This window comes from Mastigoproctus giganteus, chromosome 6, assembly GCF_048544385.1.
Source record: "Mastigoproctus giganteus isolate SK-2022 chromosome 6, ASM4854438v1, whole genome shotgun sequence".
Lineage (NCBI taxonomy): Eukaryota > Metazoa > Arthropoda > Arachnida > Uropygi > Thelyphonidae > Mastigoproctus > Mastigoproctus giganteus.
The window spans coordinates 18,314,477-18,335,523 of NC_143580.1; the positions used below are offsets into that span (position 1 = coordinate 18,314,477).

A 21,047-nucleotide genomic window follows, 5' to 3' on the forward strand; every position below is an offset into this window, starting at 1 on the left:
GGATGGGTCATGGACATGAATATATAAAAGTTGAAAAGTCAACGCAGAGTTCCGATTTGAACTATATGGTAACACCTGTGAGATGAACTGAAACTTTGGGCGAGGGCCACCACGGGAGGATTGGAGGGCTATACCAGTTGCAGTGTATCGTCCTTTGGAAGAAATCGTAGCCAGGATGGCGCAATATATCATAGTGGACAGAGAGAGAGAGAGAGAGAGAGAGAGAGAGAGAGAGACTGAGACTGTCATGTTATCGAAGTTGGTGCAATGTGACGTCAGTATGAAGGCGAGGTGTCTCTGAATATATTTTGATAGGTAGTATATACATATATAACTGTACGATAGAGGTTCCTATTTTCAGTAATTTTTTTAATAATAGTTATTTTTCCTTTACTGTCAAAATATTGCAGTATTTTGCCCTGTTTAGTCTTACAATTCCCTAGGGTTCGCATTTCACTGCTGTGAAATGCGAAATTTCACAGGAAATTGGTAATAATGCGAAAAATTTTTTTTTAAAGTTCTTTTCACCATATTTATAATTTTCCTTGTAAATAGGGTTCCCTAGCCAAGATTATGGCCTATCTGTTCTTTCATTCATAACTACAGTAGTTCAATGTTTCTCTTATAGAAATGAAATACGACAGTTTCTCTTGGCCCCATTTATTTTCCTCCATGTTTATCTTTTTTGGTTTTAAAGCTATTCATAAATACCAGTTTCTCCGAGATTTCATATTGCCAACTGACCTCCGGAGCTGTGACCTCGATACAGTCTCAAAATTAGCGATGCCGTCTTAAATGAATCCTAAATTGGATGAACTAGATAGGTGTCATTGGAAGTTAAAATTTAAGTTCATCTGCAGCCACGATAGATGATCTCAATATTGATTCAACGAAGTAGGTTATTTATTAAACTGTGGTAACCATCTGGGAAAGTCATCGATGTATCTCCAATAGAAATTTGGGACACCGCACAGGGCGGTGGGATTGGAATAAAGTTTACATTTTTATCGTTAATACTTCGTGCAGATAAAATTTGTTTTTTAATGAAATATTCAGTAGGATTTGCAGATGAATTATAATTTGCTTTAAAAGTGATATTCTTTTTCTCCCTAACCTTATGGACTTCGTTTATTTTCAAAATTTCTTTATCTTTGGTTCACATTTCACAATCTAGGTTAGCTAAATCACGTGACGCACTCCTGAACTTAATATCTTAAGAAATAGTGAATCCTACGACTGCTGCAGAATTGGATAATAGGTCACTCCAGCATGACCTTGTCAGACTGCGCGAATATTCCTCGCCATTTAACAACGAATTATACAATAAGAGTTGACAGTTTTCGTCATTCGAAGAGTTAATAACATACCATTAATAATTGCACGATTTCTACATTGTCCACTTTTGTTTTCTGCTTCCAAGAAAAATTATTTTATTAGCTGTTTATTAACGACTGCTGCGCGCTCTGGAGGAAACTGTATTATGGCAAAAGTTATTAAGTTAAATATATCTTAATAAGTATTACTTTACTGAATTGCAAAATTGCTTCCTTCAAATTAAAAAAAAAAGAAAAAAAGAAAAAAAAAAATGCTCGTAAAAGGGACAAAAATGTCATCATTGCTGGCGTTCATTTAAAATCATATGATGTAATTGCGAAATAATGGTATGCAGTACATTAAAAGAATTGCTCGTAAAAGGAACAATGTCATCATTGCTGGCGTTCATTTAAAAACATGATATAATTACAAAATAATGATATGTAGTACATTAAAAGAGAGGTTTATGTAAAATGATTATAATACAAGGTCAGTTTTCAATGTCGTTTTAATTGAATTTTGCTTTGCCCTGAGAAAGAGTAATATAGGGAATTTATCGTGAATTCTGAACACAGCTCATAAAGTGTCAGAGCCGGAACGAGGTATTTCTGCGCCCAAGGCAGCTAGTTGGAAATGCGCTCTCCATCTTCCTGACTAATTGTACTATATGAACACCATTAAATTCTGTTTATACTCCGGGACAACCATCAGGTCCGAGGAATTTACAATAAATCATGAGTACAATGGTTAACTGTATTTAGCAGTTACGCGAGCTTGAATCAGGGCCCACCCAGAGAGCGTGTGCTACTGTACTCTCGCTCTGACCACTTGGCTACGCCACTCCTTATCTCTTGGGCCCCTTGCACCTAATGCAGGTGCTTCAGTTGCCACATCTTCGTCCCTAGCTCTAGTAAGTATCTTTATGCATTCCTATCATACACACATTGGCCAAAAAAAATACGAACCTTTGTATTAAGACAGTTACAGATAGAAGAAAAGCAAACAGATGCAAAGAAAACTCTGACTTGGGGTAATGATTTTTGCTTCCTTGAATATTACGACTGCACAGATTGTTCTAGTGATCTGATGAAGCCAGAATGGGAAAACGCTTGATATTTAAGACTTTGAAAAGGGTCTTATCGTGGTTGCACGTTGAAGGAGCCACGATTCAAGAAACGAAATATGTAATTGTTTTCTCAAAGCATCCATCTCAAAGGTTTTTAATGAATGGAAAGCAAGCCGTTCTTCCACACCTCAAAGGGTTAAATGTGGCATCAAAACAATTCTTTAAGAGCGAAGCCATCGTACGCTAAGGAGGAATGTGCGGGAAAATAGGACATACAGTGTACAGTGAATAACATGAGAATTCAACGAAACTCAGAATTGCCCTACTTCAACCCGTTCCATGCACATGGAATTGAAAAAAATTGGGTTACTGAAGTGGTCTGCCAGTTCGGAAGCCACTTGTTTTAGAGAAAAGCCCGTTTGCACTGGTGATGCGGAGAACGTCGTGATTGGGCAGTGGAGAAAGTCATGTGGTCAGACGAATCACGATACACTTTGTTTTGCACTGATGGTAGGCAGAGAGTGTGGCGAAAACCTTACGAAGAGATGGACCCTTCTTGCCTTGTTAAAACAATCCAAGCATCTGGAGGTGGTATCATGGTATGGGGAATGTTTTGTTGGCACGGATTGGGTCCTTTGTTGCTGGTGGAAGGTCGAATGTTATCCAGGGAGTATTGGATAACATCCGACTGAATTTTGTATCAGATTTACTGCACCTGCAATGTTACACTTTTATTCCGAAGGTGATTTACACCATCTTCCCTGGCCCCACATTCAACTGATCTCAAATCTATTGAGAATGTGTGGGATATGTTGGAGAGAGCTATTCGGCAACGAAATCCTCTTTCTTCAACTACTTCGCAGCTGCGCGATATTTTGCTGGAAGAGTGATTACAGTTAGACCAAAACGCAATAAAACACCTTATTAAATCCATTACGCGCTTCATACTTGCTGTTATTCGAAAGAAAGGTTGCTCGATTCGATTATAAATAAAGGTAAAAGTTGTTCAGAAACATTTTATATGTACCATTCAAAAGAATTTTACATCAAATTGTGGAAAATGTCACCCGATGGCATTTGCTGATTATAGATCGTGGAGTTAATGTTAATGTATAAAGATTTAGGAGTGATTCTCCACAAATCTATGCTACATTCCACATATCCATAATATAATTAAGAAATCAAGAAGCCTAAAACTTTGATGAGCCAAATCACTGAATCCCTACATCCATTAAAAATGTTTATAATTAACACTAATAATGCAATTTTTATATTTTTTTACCAATTTAAGTAAATTTAAGACCAAAATTTCATTTTGTACATAGCAATGAGCAAACTAGGTTTGCTACTTAGTACACGAGTTTCATATTAAGGAGGACCTTCGCCACGAGTTTCTTCGGTATTGCACTATTCTAAATAAGACTCACTGACCAAACGGAGACTTATATTTCTATTTATTTAAAACTTCTAACAGAAGAAGTTTTCTACTTCTTTTGTTAAATATCACTTCATTCTTTGCCATTTTTGAGAAGGCCAAAATGCAGACTAAAATACAGAAGAGGTAAAATAAATCTTTTGTGTTCAAATATTTGTTACATATTAAAATTTATATATAAATAAATTATTTCAAGTATGAGTTAATTAGTTAATTAGTTCAACATATAACATTATATAAGGAGAATAATGTGCAAAATTACAATGCGTACTAAACGAACTAATTTTGTAATGTCAGACGAAATTTCGATTTTATTTTATTTTATTTCTGTTTGCAGATATTCTATAAATTGTATGGATGGTTTACTTTTTTATATATTTAAAATGAATTAATTAATTTTGTTTAACGATCTGACATAATTACCAATAACATTCACTTTACAGATCTTTTCTCCTTGGTTTGTGCAGTATATGCATTACGTTGGCATAAACCTGTTTCAAGAACATCAAGGGCTAGCTTTTATTAATTAATTGGCCCATCCATTCTCTGAAATTGCCGAGAAAATCAGAGGAAAGAGACATCTGGTAATATTTAACGTGTAATATCGAGAAAACAGTGCAGCTGCTTGATAAGGTAAGGGAAAAAAAATGAAATCAGAACGTTGAGAATCTAAAAATGTGAAGTATATTAACTTCGTTATTATTACCACATTTATTGATAACGAATCTGTAATTATATATTTCCGTAATGCCTATAGTGAGGGCAAGGGCGTTCCTAGGGTTGATGTTGTTTGGCTTATGCGCCCCTTTAACAGATGCAAACCGAAGATGTGTAGGAATTAAAGGCACCTACTGGTGCCTTAAATAATAGTAGTCTTCTCTATTAGTGAAGCGTTACTTATTCGGGGTTGTGCAATACTTGGTAACTCGTTGTGAAGGATGAGCACAATATGAGATACAGATGAAATGATGCCTTTCACACTACGATCGTATTTTTTCTTTGAGTTGTATCTACACTGATATTATATAAATAAATAAATTTTCTGTTTATACTCCGGGACAACCAAACGGTCAGAGGAGTTTACAAGATACACAGAATACAAGAAACAGCACCGTATTCAGCAGTCACGGGCTTGAACCCCGGTCACTCAAGGCACGTGTACTTATGTACCCGTGCGCCTGACCACTAGGCTAAGGCGGCCCTTATATAGATATCGTAACGTATTTATAGTTGAGGAAGAGACACACACAGTGTCGAAAGCTTCTGTATTTTATTTTATTTTATCAAAAGAAGCGAGAGCAGCGAAGCTCCCTGGTTAAAATGAAAATTAAAAGAATACATGAGCGCCAGCTGTGTTTAACGAAAGCAAGAACTGTTTTCGTAATTTTTATAAAAATATTAATATAAAATTATCACTAAAATTTGATTTTTTTATTATTGTTTAAAATAATGACAATTAATTACTGTAATTTAAAAAAAAAAATCGTATATTTTAAAACTCATTAATTATAAATTTCACTGGGGGTAAGTAACTAAATTTTATTTTAAGGGCAAATTTTTATTGAAAAATTTAAAATTAAGGGAAAATATTCCAATGCATACTATTTGTCTTGTATCTTATTCTTAGTAAATTTTGTTGTTTTATAAATTTAATTTCATAAAAATTGTAAATATTATTTTATGATTTTACATATTATACATTTATTCCGAAATACTACACGAATAACTAACAAAAGCAAGATTTTATGAGATTAATAATTTATGAAATTAATAATTTTTTCCTTTAATAATTTTAATACTTTATTTTAAATTTTAGCTGAAATTTATATTTAAATAAATAATCAATTAATAATTGCTAATTAAAACATTAAATTAAATTAATTAATATTAATAGTTAACATTATTCATTTTTGAGTATCCCTTTGTGTTTGCAAACTACGCATAATGCAGAAGGAGCAAGGATGGAACTGCACTATTATCAGGTTCATTTAAAATTTTATATGAATTGTATAAATTTGTTAATTGAAATTAATAAAATAAACAATATGAAAGCATTAATAAAAATACTTTCATATCGTTTTCATTTCAGCCACTGTGCTTCAGTTGACATCGCAATACAATATGGAGAATGAAAGAACAGTATCCTAAATGAGGTTGCGTCACAAACTCAGACTTATGGGGCTTTACAGCTGATGACCCAAGACACCTTCTTATCGCTGATAATCGTTGACAGCGAATACTGTGGTGTCAACAACACGGTGGTTGGACACTGGAGGGCTGGAAACGAGTGTGCTGGTGCAACACTTCGACGATGACGCGAGGACCTTTTATGGGCTTTTTTCACTCCGTGGCTGAGATAATTGGTCTCAAGCGTAGATAGCAAGGTTTCCCCGTTTTTTTTTTGTTTTTTTTTCCTGCGTAGCGCAAGCAGCACGAGTCCATGTACCCACTGTACATGGTGGCCACTATCCAAGCAGATGGAGGTGGTTTCTTAATATGGGGCACGAATTGCTGGTAAGAATTATGGTCCCTGCTGCATATAGACCAAATATTTCACTAGTGAGGTCTGTATGTGTTTCCTGTCTATGGTGGCTCCTAGGCGTATGCCTATCTCCACCTAATGTCTCTGTGATGGAATACACAATCTCTGTAAACGGGCCTGACATAATATTAGTGTGTATTTGTGTTAGACTGTAGTATGTGTTGTTCACTTTGCCAGTCCACTTTGCCACCAGGGAGCAGCTAACACCTGGATAGCTAATTCCTGGTGCAACCTCAACACCTGGAGCCGGACCTGTACCAGTAGTCTGTGCTGTAACGCACCAAATCCCGCATCCACCAGTGGGTGTCCAATACCGGTGGATGCCAGCAATCCCATACCCAGGTCGCCCACACCTAGGTACCAAAAAAAAAACTGGATCCACAACCCATCAGTTGCTAGCAATATCCAGTACCTAGGTACCAGCAATAAAAAAAAATAATAAAATAAAATAAATAAATAATAATAATAAAAATAAATAAATAAATAAAAAATGAATAAAAAAAAAGAGAGAAGAGAGTGCACATACAAGTGAAGCCAATTGCAAGTCATGAAGAACTTATTATATGTTCCTGTTCACTACTCCAGGACCGTCAATATTCATCAGGTTTCTTCTTCTAGCGAAGGCACGAATACAAAACTTCTGTAATGCATTGAAATTACTAGCCGTAGCTAGTAATGACTGTTCCACTCCTGGAAGTAGTTCTGGAACCTGCACCATCAGTTCCGGTCTCTCGTAAAAGTAATGCGGACATTCATAGAGCACATGTGCCCGGGTCTCTTCTAAACCACAATCACACTGACTATCATTTTTCGGCAGATGTACAAGTAATATACCTTACATCAGGAATAAACTTCATTGTAACTTTTCCTGTCTCACTAGCAATCCATCTTTCTTGCCATAAGTTATATAAAAGCTGCAGTATTCTCTTTTTTTTTCTTTCTTTCTTAATATCGCTGTTACTTTGGACACTGATCTCCAAAATGGTTGCTGGAATTTGCTTCCTCAGAGCATATGATAACCCTCTGTACACTATATAAAGATCCAAAGATCCCCCACTATTACTTGCAATGCATTGGTTGACATTGTTCCGCATGCTCGAAATATGGCTAGTAACATAAACCTCTGTATGGATAACAGTTTAATCTGAACTTTACTCATAATCACTTATTGTACCATATTCCAGCTGTATAAGCAACTATAGGTAAAAAGACAGCTTATAGTAGAGAATCAAAGTCTTTTTCTGTAAACCCTACTCTGATCTTGTAATTCTCACTACCGCAGATGTGAAACTTTTTATTTTCTCCGTAATACTAGCAACATGGGGCATAAAACTAAACTGGTCATCTATTATTACTCCTAAATATTTAGTTCTGGGGACGTATGGTATCTGTTGCCCATTAATCAAAACTCTAGGTGGTCTCCGATAATTAAGATGGTGATTAAAAATCATCATTACTGTTTTTATAGATGAGATTTTTAATTTATTAATATTAGCCCAATTTTCTAGGTCCTGTAAAACAGGCGCAACTATTTCTTCCAAAACCTTCCTAGATCTGCCTGTGACACAAATCGTCCGCATACGCTATCTTGTGGCAGTGTGCATGATTCCGAGAGTGCCAGTCATCTAATACTAAGTTCCAAAAAGTTGGACCCAAAACCGATTCTTGTGTACAGCCTCTATATACCCTCCTACTGCATGACAGATGTGATTTAACTTGAATACTCCGATTTGAAAAGTAGTTCCTAACGACTTGGTATAGCTGGGAAGTGCATTTAAGCTTCCTAAGGACACCTAAAACACTTTCCCACCACAGCGAGTCGAACGCACCCTCGAAATCAATAAACACTGCCATAACATATTTCTCTACTGATGTATTACAATATTCTATCAAATCATTTACAGCATCCTCTGTAGATTTGCCCTTTTGAAATCCATACTGATTTGTCTTTTATAAATTGCGACGATCCACCAACTGTTGTATTAGAATCAACAATAGTCGCTCATATACAGTTTACCCAAATTTGCCAGCAAGGATATATATGGATATAAATGTATGCTCTGGGATCGGTCACCTCTTTTCCTGGCTTCCTTAATATCTTTAACAAAGCAGACTTTCATATTTCTGGAAAAACACCCTCCGAAAGACATTTGCTATACATGTTTAGAAGAACAACTGGAAACAGATCGTACATCTTGACTATAGCAAGATTTTCAACCAAGTCTTGTCCGGGACACTTACTACTATTCAACTTAGACACAACTACTTTTAATTCTTCATCAATAAATAACTCCGTATGCTCGTTAGTGCTGTACTCATCATTTTCTCGTCGAATATCAATTTGTAATATATTATCATTTCTTCGCTCATCCTCAGGAAATAACATCAACTATAGCTTCCACTGTAGAGATCCAGTTTATTGTCTCATCATTTCCACTAATTACTGCATTAAAAATATCTCCTGCCATTATTTTATTTTTACAGATTTTGTAAAGAAAACCCCACGGGCCTGTGTTACCTGTGGTTGATACCAAATTTTTCCAAGCCTTTAATTTACTGTCCATAATCAATTTATGATATTGTCACCTTTTAACTCTATATGTTTCTTTCAATAGCTGTACTTCACTCTCTTCCCCACCTCTTACGCTGGTAATTTTTTCCTGGCTCTAAAAACTTCTCACCTATGATTGGACAATTCAGCAGACCACCATGGCACAACAATATTCCTTTTTAACCTTTTCTTATTTTAACTTATTCTCTAATTAAGAAACCAACACTATATGGTACCAGAGATACATTATTATAATTTTATTTATTATACATTTGTAATCGTAATATCCCATCATGTTTTTTGGGTTACAAAATGCAAAAGCATAGCAATAATGTATTTTTAATTTTTATAAATTTATTATTCTTAGATATAATAATTATTCTTATAAGTTTCATAAATGAAAATAAAATTAATAATGAAAAAAATCTGAAATTTAATTATGATAAAAACAGAGCTAATTCCTCACGATAATATTATTCTCCAATTCAGTTGTGTATTTGGTTATGATGATATCAGCCCATCTTCATCATACAAGAAATTTGAGCTCCAATATTTTATGGCTGCTCTTTCAATGCATCATGTTCAAAGGTGAGTAATACTTTCTAGTCTATTGCTAATCGCAACAAAAATTAATAACTACGCCGTTAATTATTAATTAATGTGATCTTCAAAGCAGAGTTTCCGATAAAAATTGTCGTTTGTAGAGTTTTGGTTCTTAAACCAAAACTGTAGCAAACGACAATTTTTATCGGAAGCAAACGACAGTTCTATCGGTATATTACACTTCCCATATAATAAAAATTACGACAAATAGATGGCGCTATGCGATAGTTAAATGCCACTAACAAAAAGGCAAATTTCTATTTTGCTGAAGTTCAAATTGCCTCTTCTTTTCTTTGCCCTTTTTATTTTCAACTTTTGAAATTAGGCAATTTTTACAGCTAATTAAAAATGCTTACGATAAATAATGTTTTATCCATCCGATAGATGACGCAGCGTGATTTAAAATACCAATTTAAACTTCTCACAGTGAAGTTGAAAGTTGCAGTTTAATCGATTATAATTCAGGGGTGGTCAACAAGTCGATCGCGATCTACTAGTTGATTGCGGCTTTAATTTCTGCCGATGACGACGAATTTTAAATATATATAAAAAATAGATTAGTTAAAATCTAAATATTATTATTATGTGCCCCACTTGCATACACTTATTACAAATCCGTTTAATCACGTGACTACTCTTGTTACCGCTAGGGGCTTTTGTGATAGAAATTTTAGAAAGGCACTACAATACTCCATGGTAAATACCAATAGGATTTTCCGCCTAATAGTGACCTTAGAAAAAATAAATTAAAAAATTTATTCATGAAACCTAATTTACAATCTAAATCAGTTACTGTAGCATCATTTAAAGTGAGTCATCTTCTTGCAAAAAAATGCAAACCATTTTCTGATGGTCAATTCATTAAAGACGCATTTTTAGGAATAACAGATACTCTTTTCGACAATGTTAAGAATAAAAATTAAATTAAAAGTGCTCTTCAAGATCTGCAATTATCTCGAAATACTGTGACGCGACGCATCGAAAAAATGAGGAAAAATGTGAGTGAACAATTGCATGCTCATATTGCTCAATTGTGTCTCATTTTCTTTACAACTGGATGAATCTTCAGAATTCAGTGATACAGCTCGATTGCTCGTTTTTCTTATAGTTTTCGAAGATTCTGCCACTAGAGAAGAACTGCTGGGTATGGTTTAGTTAAAAGAAAGAACTAGAGGTCTTGATATATTTAAGGCATTTAAAAATTTTATTGAAAAAAAATAAATTACCACTATTTAAGCTCGTATCAATAACAACAGATGGAGCTAAAGCAATGACGGGGCATCTTAACGGATTCATCGCATTGTGCCAAGATGATGAATTCCCAGATTTTTTGAGTTACCACTATCATCCACTAAATGTTAGCCAGCAAAAGATTACATACTAAGTGTTATGGACATAGCTTTAAAAATCGTGAATTCCATCAGAGGACAATCTCTTCAAAGGAGACTTTTCAAAATGCAACTCGATATAAATGAACCAGATCTGATATTATACACAGATGTGAGGTGGCTGAGTCGGGGTAAGTTTCTACAGAGATTTCGAAATTTTCTGAATGAAATTAAAAAAAAAATTGTTAAGTGATCTGAATTTGGAATTACAAGGAAAACAATAAAATGTAGTGACATGATTAGTAGTATTTCTGCATATAAATATCAATTTCTACCAATGGCCAAGGATCTTAAAGAAAAAAAAATCGATCATTTTGCAAATATGCAAGTCATTATCAGCAGCTACATTGTTCAATATATTTCTTATCCATTTAATATCGACTTAGATACGAAACAAATTTCAGAAAAAATCGTTGGAATTTTTTACATGGAGAAAATATTACTTAAAAACGAAATTATTATATTGCGAAACGATATCTTCCTAAAAGCCAGATAATCAGAAAAAGACTTTTGGAAATATGCTTGCCGAAAAAAGTATCCAAATGTAAAAAAATGCAGTGAACTTTTAAATTTGTGTTTTGGTTCCAAATATCTGTGTGAATCGGCCTTTGCGTATTTGAAACAAAGACGATTCTTCGTCTTTGTTTCAAACTTATAATACGGACTTGCATACAGAAGATTCTTTACGGTTGGCCCTATCACTATCACTAGCCATATGGTGGAAGGAAACCTGAGGCTTTTGCTGCACCAGGCAAAAAAAAAAAAAAAAAAAATTCTGAGTTACCGTGAGAGAGAGAGAAGGAAAGGAAATCACCAAATCACCAAGAAAGAGAAAACTGATGATATCCAGCTCAGGATCCAGGATCCTGAGCTGGATATCATCAGTATATCCCCGATTTTGAAATCATGGCAGATGACATGAAGACACAAACTGCACATAAATTAAAAATTTAAATACGTACGAATTTAAAATAAGAATTCTGAATTGTACTTAATTTTAAATTTATAAACATTTTTCAATATGTGCTGATTAATTTTTTTAACCATGTGTAACGAAATTCTTGAGATGGTAGATCGCGGCACATTTTGAAGCAAAATAGTAGATCGCATCACAAATTCAGTTGGGCATCTGGATCATATCATTCGAATGAATCAAATTTAGCATTTTAATCGATTATATAATTAGAATAATATTATCGACTGATTTTCTATACTGGAATGATATGAGTATAATCGAAATAATCGATTATGACCACTCGATTTTGCCCATCACTAGTTTTTAATTAAAAATGCTTGCGGTTAACAGATAAGCTAAGCTATACATACGATCTAGTTAACAGATAATTAAATATTGTGGCGATAGTGTTGTATTTGGCCGATAGATGGCGGGGTGCGATAAAGTTAAAAATGCTTTTCAACACTGGAATTTTGTTATTTTTATCATTTTAACAGCTAATTAATGTTTATGTATGGGTTGTTTATTAATTCTGGTTATGTTTATTTATTGTTGCTTATTTATGGGAAGTTTTAGCAGTTTAACAGCTAATTAATGTTTATTTCTGGGTTGTTATTGTTTATTCATGCTGTTTATGTTTATTTTTTATGATGTTTATTTATGGGAAGTTGAAATTGTTATTTTTATCAGTTTAACAGCTAATTAATGTTTATTTATTGGTATTTTTAAACAAATACAGATTAGGATTGAGATTTTTGAGATTGAGATTGAGAGATTTTTTTTTTTAATGTTTTGTTTTGGTTTATATACACTGGTGTGCAAAATTTAAAGACCAACACTATTTCTAAAGGTTACAACCACTAAATCTTTACTTAAGGTACTCTTTACTTACGAGACTAGATTCAGTCTCAGCAGCAATTCTGGACGTCAGCTAATCTGGCGAGAGTTTGGCACACGGTATCACCTTGCAAACATCACTGTAAGGGATCGATATGGCGGTCGAGGTGTTCTCGTCTGGGGAGACTTCATCTTGGATGGACGTACACAACTCCAGATACTGGAAGGCGGTACTGTAACTGGTGCACGCTACTGTACTGAGGTAATCCTTCCCCATGTGCGTCTGTTCCGAGGTGTCATTGGCCCCGAGCTTGTGTTTATGGATGATAACGCCACACCCCATCGCACTGCAGCTGTTGATATGCTTTTGGAAAGTGAGGAAATTGTTCTTATTCGTTTGGCCTGCCCGTTCTACCGATCTAAATCCCATCGAACACATATGGGACGCTCTGCGGAGACGCCTAGCGGCACGTCCACACCTACCAGAAAATGTTCACCAGCTGAAGATGCCGCTGACAGAGAAATGGACGATATTACCGCAAGAACTTATCAACGACACTGTTCTAAGTATGGACAGGCGGTGCAAAGCCTGCATCGACATTAGGGGTGGCCATATCTCCTACTGAGGACCATCTCTTCCCCTTGTTTCATCTTTGGCAGTGATGCATCTGTATCATGGTAGCCAGTGCTGTGATGCAATTTTGAAAAAATTCCCTCTGTGGCATTTTGTTTCCTTCATCATTTCTGTTCCTCACGAGGTTCCAGGCCACTCCTATGAGAAGCTGCAGGTGAAAACCTGACTGGTCCTTAAATTTTGGACACCTCAGTAAATGTAGTAATGAAGATAATCACATTGCAGGAATGAATACAAGGTTATTTCGACATGACGAGCTCTGTGTTTTGTCAATGGTCTGGTGGCCATTCTCCATAGTTATTGCGACAGGATACAGCGGAACTTTTTTATCATTCATAACCGCACCTCGCACAGAAAAGCCCATCGACAAAACAACAGAATTGTTTTCAGTTGCATTCGGTGGAATGCCGCATCGAGCCACATCAATAAAATGTGGCTCGATGCGGCATTCCACCGAACAAATATCATTTCTGGTCGGAAATTTAACTGTTTTCAATGAAATTAGATATAATTAACGTTAAGATTTAATTATTTTATATTAAATTTTATTTATTTTGTAAACGTTACTATCGAGTGATTCGAATACAATTATTTCAAACAGCCAAAGGTGATGGGGTGATGGGCAGAACATGAAAGATTGCGACTATTTCTGTCTCCACAGTTGAAGTTGTAGTAGGGTTTTAGGAGCATCAGCGACTAAGCCATATTGCTCCGTGTATATTGTCTGTGAATTGCGCACAGTTGAAGGACTACAGAAAGTTCTTGAAAGATGTGTATTCATTTATTCTGATGAGATGATCAAAGTATATGTCACGCACAAAGGAAGGAAAAAATTCCACAAAGGAAGAGAATAATTTTTCCCTCTATTCAACGGATGCTATATCCACCATGCTCACCCGTGCAAAAAAAAAAAAAAAAAAAAAAAATCTTTGACAGGAAGTAAATATTCGCATCGTGATGTTGATTTTTTTTTAATGTATGAGAAAGATACTGTCCTTATCTTATCTGAATTCCAATTTCCTCTTTGGCCTCGAAGTGAAATCGCCCAGCACTGAAATTGGCTCACACAGAGAAGATAGAAATGAATTAATTTACTATAAAATACGAGCAACATCAGAACTGCACATGGCTTCCCATGGTTAGTGACCCAGGCTAATACACTGCCCAACAGAATTAACAGAATAAAATGTTTTTATTCGAAGCCGAATTTTTAATAAAATAGGCATGGTGGCATGCAAATTCCGAGTATCCAACAGAAATCGATCCAGCACCTTAAGCCGCATATTATGCAAATCATTCATGCTTATCAAAACATGGGTTGCGACCATATCACTTCGGTCCCGTTTTTTGGCCTTGCTCAATGGGATGGCGACATCTCCAGTACTCAGGATAGCAAATCGTCGTCGTTTAGATAATTCTTTGAGATAGCGAGCTGTTGGACGACTTGAAGCCGGACTGTCGCAGGCAGAGGTAGCACGTTGGCTTATATCCATGTGAGACCCCTGGCAGCATGCCGTGATGGGTATATTGAATGGTATCTTTACGTACAATAAAGATTAATGTGTCGCGCTGTGTCGTTTCGGCACTATGGAAGCAGTTTCAGGAGACAGAAACCATTACAAAAAGAGCTGGACAAGGTCATCCGAGGGTTATTTTAACCAGAACAGATTAGTATATGGCTCTAACAGTAAGACGTTCCTGCGGCCGCAGGCGAAAATATTTCCAACCGGACTGTGTTAAGAAGGCTCAATTCAAGTGGACTCCACTTGAATTGAGCTTGAATTGACGATACCACTGTGCTTGGTAGCACAGTGGTATCGTCACCGTCCTTCCCACACCGGGTGGAAAAGGCCTGGGTTTGAATAACGTAGATGATGCGAGGAACTTTAATGGGCTTTTTTTCACTCCGTGGCTGAATTAGTCGGTCTCAGGCGTAGATAGCAATGTTTTCCCCCAGAAACTGGGGTTTTTTTCGTCCAGCAAACAGGCAAATCGACCAGAGAACACACGCAATTTACAGACAAAATACATATATGGTTATATATTAGAAATAATGGGTGGCCTTAATATAATAATTTGATTTTATCCCATTAATCCCAAACCACCACAGATCTGGTCGAAATGGGTGCCATGAACATGTAACTTGGAGCCCTGACAAATGGGATACAGTTCAGTTCTCTGATGAGTGCATCTGGAGACAACGGGGAATGCGATACGATCCATCATCAGAGAAAGGGACACTTACGGTGGAAGCGGTGTTCTGGTGTGGGGCGGAATAATGAATAAAAAATAAATTTTCTGTTTATACTCCGGGACGACCAAACGGTCAGAGGAGTTCACAAGATAGACAGAATACAAGAAACAGCGCCGTATTCAGTAGTCACGGGCTTGAACCCCGGTCACTCAAGGCACGTGTACTTATGCACCCGCGCGCCTGATCACTAGGCTACGGCGGCCAGCCTCACCCCTCTTCATGTTTTTGATAGGGGTAGCGTAACTGCACAAAGGAACAGATCCTCGAACCCAATGTGAGACTTTTTAGGGGTGCGGGTGGCTCAGATTTTCTTTTTATGCACGACAATGCCACTGCACAATAGAGTTCAACTAGTGGAGGAATATCTTAAAACTGATGATATCCGACGACTGCCGTGACCAGCACGACTGCAAGACTTAAATCCAATCGACCATGTGTGGGACGTCCTTGGGCGTCGCATTGTACGTCGACAGCCAACAGTTGGTCACTTGGTGAGTTAAGATCTGCGTTGGTGGAAGAATGCGATTTGTTTCCAGAATCTTATAGACACCCTTATATCGAGCACGGTTCACCACTGTCAGACGTATTTGGCTGTTGGAGATCATACGCCGTACTGATTTCACTCGAGCATATTTTTGAGTATCTTGTATCGACTTCTGTAATGTGACCTCTTTGGAAATTTTTATACAGCTCTTGAAGTTTCTCACTGTCTCCTAATTTCATCGTTATTTTATGGTCTCTTCTCTTCCAGTCACATAGCTCCCTGAGGAGCTGTTGTGGCCACCAACAAATTCTCCAACTGCATCGATCGTGTTCAACATGAGAAACTATGGAAAACGATGGCTATTATGGGTTTCCCAATCCACATAATTCAGCTGATTAAGCTACTGTACCAGGAACAGGAAGGAACTGCGAGAACGAACATGGGAAACACGGACTTTTTCACAATAGGTAACGGTGTCATGTAGGGCTGTATTTTGTCACCTCACCTTTTTAATCTTTATGCCGAAGATATCATGCGTGAAGCTTTGGAAGATTTAGGGACTGGCATCAAAATTGGAGGACTGAAGATAAACAATCTTCGTTATGCAGACGATACTGTGCTAATTTGTAATTCTAAGGATCATCTTAAAGAAACTCTGAGGAGAGTACGTGAAGCAAGTAAGAAAAAAGGATTGTTTTTATGGTACATCGCCAAATTTGTCCCGCTTCATCGCAAGCTGCACAAGTTACAACACGTTTTCTACGTGTTCTATTAATTTTGTCGAGTAGCGTATAATGAAATGGTATCGAGTCAAAAAGTGGTGAACAAACCAACTCTTCATGATATATTAGTGCTCTAAGCTGGAAACCAATTATTGTTATTATTATTATTATTATTATTATTATTATTATCATCTGTTTATTCCAGTAAAGGCTGCAATCCAGTAATTCTAGCTGGCTGACGCGTGTACATGCTGTTATTTCCCAGATGCCTATTGGCATATTTGTGTGGTATGTGGATACAGTTCTCATATCTGTGATAAATGGTAAATTTTAGATAAACAACCATACAAAGGCGAGGAAGAAATAATGTCTATGTCAAACGAAAGCGAGAGCAGATCGAAAAAAAAAACAAAAAAAAACAGATGTTTGTGGCAAACTAATGCATCTTCAAAACTTATCTATTTACTAGTGTAGTGAACCGGTCCGTTGCCAGAGCAACGCTGTTCACGTCTAGTGCCTTCTTCTGGGAGGAGGACTGCAGACATTGCCTTATCTGGGACTGTACACGGGGCCTTCAATGTGTCTTCAGTAATGATCAGACGTACAGGGGTCATTGTAGGTCTCTGCTGTTCATACCATTACTACACCCACTGGCAAGGTGTAGTCTCTTCGCAACCGAAGAGTAGAACGCCTTTAATCATGTCAATCGACGCTTCTCTGACATAAATGTTGACAACGATGCTAAGGAATAGGAGGGAGAAGGAACAGTGGAATACGTACAAGGACACAGCCCAAGTTCTGTCACTCGTCTAATGGCGTTTTTCGATAGGCAGCTGTTATTATTTTAGTACCAAAATGCTGTCTGTGAACTGCGTGTGATCAAATCGATTTTCCTGTTTTTCAGATCGAAATTACATATCTTATTTACTGCAAAACCTTGCAACCCTTTAATGGCCTTTTCACACAGTAGGAAAAGCCCATAAAGTTCTATTTTGATAGGATTCGAACCCAAGTCCTTCGGAGGTTTTTTTTTTTTTTTTTTTTATGAAAACCCCAAACACGAAAGGTATCAAAACCTATAGTACATAGTACCGTGCATGGGTTGAAGGAGAAGTATGGGGGGAGGGGGATGCCGGAAACTTTGCTCTAGAGACTAAACATGGGTTTCACCACTTCAAGCCTCCAATAAGCAAAGTGGTGGTATTTCACCGGTTGATGAAAGTCATCTAGGTGTCAAAGGGCAGCGATCATAGCCGCTGTGTTACTCAGAAAAGTAACACAATGGGTAACATCTGCTCCAAATAGGATGGAATCACATTATTTGCAATCTATTGAAATCACTAAACATCGTTAGCGCTGTGGGTTAGTTAAGCTTGTGCTGGCTTTGCTTTTGTCAGCACTCAATAAAACTGCCAGGCGTTTATACTTGTTTGAGGATGTGATCCATGCATTTATATTTATTTATGTAAATAAGATCACTGAATTATCAGTTTTCAAACAACTATGTTCTGTGATATCTTGAATGCTGTAGAAGTCAAATGGCATTTAATATTTTGCCATTTTGCTGTAGCATAAAATGCAGCATTGAGACTCCACTTTGATGGTATTTAAAATAATACATTTTTATTAATAATCATGGGAAATTGCTTTTCTTCGGGTTCAGAAGATATTCCTCGATCTTCAAGTAAAGAAAGCTTTACTGATCCCTTTGAATTCTCGAGAGGAAATGGCTGTGGAATTCCCAAAAATTTGTCAAATCCTCCTGAAATGAGATATACAAAATCTCCAACAACGGGTATAGGTCAGATTAACAATATGCATTATCCAAATCATGACTTGACAAGATCTGGAAGCATAGCAGGAAAAGTCGTAGTTGCCTTGTATTTATATAATGCACGTGATAAAGGAAACTTAAGTTTCAGGAAAGGAGATAGACTTGTAGTTCTCGATGACAGTGATCCAGACTGGTGGCATGCAAGACATCTAGTTAATCAACAGACTGGTTACATTCCACGAAATTATGTGGCCCCAGAAAAGACTGTAGAGAGTGAAGATTGGTTTTGTGGAAAGATATCAAGAAAAGAAGCTGAAAATATGCTTCTTTTGCCATCTAATCCCCGTGGTACTTTTCTTATAAGGAATAGTGAACAAACATCAGGTGCTTATTCTCTTTCGATACGGGACTGGGAGTCTCAGAAAGGTGATCATGTTAGCACTATAAGATCAAGGCATTGGATAATGGTGGATATTTTGTAACTACTCGTAAAACTTTTTCTACTTTACAAGAACTTGTTTCATATTACACAGAAGGTGCTAATGGATTGTGTCACAAGTTAACCATGCCTTGTCCGAAACCAAAACCACATATGTGGGATCTGTCTCCTGAAATAAGAGATGAATGGGAAATTCCTCGTCCTTCCTTACATTTTATATGTAAATTGGGTAGTGGAAATTTTGGAGAAGTTTGGCGAGGAATGTGGAAAGGAACTACAGAAGTAGCCATAAAGACATTGAAACCGGGTACAATGGACCCATCTGCTTTTCTGCAAGAAGCATCTATAATGAAGAAATTCAGGCATGAGAAACTGGTATCATTATATGCTGTTTGTTCTAAAGAGGAACCTATATATATTATAACAGAATACATGGCAAATGGAAGTTTACTTGAATATCTCCGAAATCGGGAGGGGAAAAACCTCAGACTACCTGCATTGATTGATATGGCAGCTCAGATTGCCAGTGGCATGGCTTATTTAGAAAGTAAACAACTCATTCACCGAGATTTAGCTGCAAGGAATATACTTGTTGGGGAAAATAATGTTGTAAAGGTTGCAGATTTTGGCTTAGCAAGGATTATTGAGAATTCGGAATATACTGCAAGGCAAGGTGCAAAATTTCCTATCAAATGGACGGCTCCAGAAGCAGCCCTCTATGGTAAATTTTCTATCAAATCTGATGTTTGTTCATTTGGGATTTTGTTGTATGAGCTTCTTACACATGGTCAAGTTCCTTATCCAGGAATGCATAATCGTGAAGTGACAGAACAAGTGGAACGAGGCTATCGCATGCCCAAACCTACAAATTGTGAATGTCCTGGTTCTGTGTACAACCATGATGCTGACCCAGATAAAAGGCCCACATTTGAGTTCCTGTTTGGATTCTTTGATGACTACTTTGTCTCTACAGAGCCAAGTTATAAGGATGCTATTGTTATACCACTCAACGCTTGTTGTTTTTATTGAAAGTAGTGAAAACTAGTGAAAATGATCAATCTATATTTACTGTGTTCAAACCAGTTTTGAGCAGCAGTTATATTTGTCTCTAAAAATTAAGAGGAAGTTATCTATATATGTGTGTGAGAGAAGAGAGAGAATAATGGAGTTTAAAAAAAATTCTGTATTGCATCCGTTTACAACATCAACAATAAAAAAAAAGGTGACACTTCTTCCTCCCCATCTCTTTCTCCTCTCTCACATGCTCTTTCCAATGGCGGCAGTGTAACAATTTTTAAAACACAAATAGAAAATCCCTGTGACTTCCCCCCCCCCTTTTCTGTTTTTAATATGCAGGTTTTACAATACGTAGTAAAAAAGATAATAGTTATCTGTTGGTTTAAAATATTGAAATCACTAGTGACCAGTGGTGTTCTCTAGTGATTTCAACTGGTACTGTGAAAAAAAAATAATAATAAATAAATAAATAAAAAATAAATAAATTAACTAAAAAAAAAAATATACTGTATATGTATATATATGTCGGGTACAATTTCGTCTAATATTTTGATTTCAAGTTTATCATTATATGATATGTAGTAGTAGTGGCATGTGATGCAAGAAAGCAAGTGTATGAGCTTATGCAGCATCAGCCAAAAAAAAAAAAAAAAAAAAAAAATCACACAACCATTCCCTCTAAATGTTTATCCAGTTCCTCCTTAACTTTATTTAACCTATCAACTTCCACAACGACAGATGGAAGTTTGTTCCAGCAATTAACCACCCGCTGGCTAAAGGCAAATTTCCGCACATCTATTCTAGATCTGTCCTTTCTTAATGTGAATTTATGTCCCCTTAGGTTCGTAATCTGAACAAGTGGAAGAATCCCATCAGGATTCAGCGTGCTCAACCCATTCAAGGCCTTATACACCTCAATCTGATTGAGGTGATCTGATTGAGGCCTTATACACCTCAATCAGATCACCGCGCAGGTGCCTAGTCTCCAGCCATTGCAATTTGCAGAGATTAAGCCTCTCCTGGTAAGAGGAT

General features: G+C 36.5%; 1 pseudogene; it reads left to right on the plus strand.

Moving 5' to 3' along the window:
* The first annotated feature begins 18,418 nt into the window (after positions 1-18,418).
* On the plus strand, positions 18,419-20,027 carry LOC150084021 (tyrosine-protein kinase Fyn pseudogene; annotated as a pseudogene).
* Positions 20,028-21,047: the final 1,020 nt, after the last annotated feature.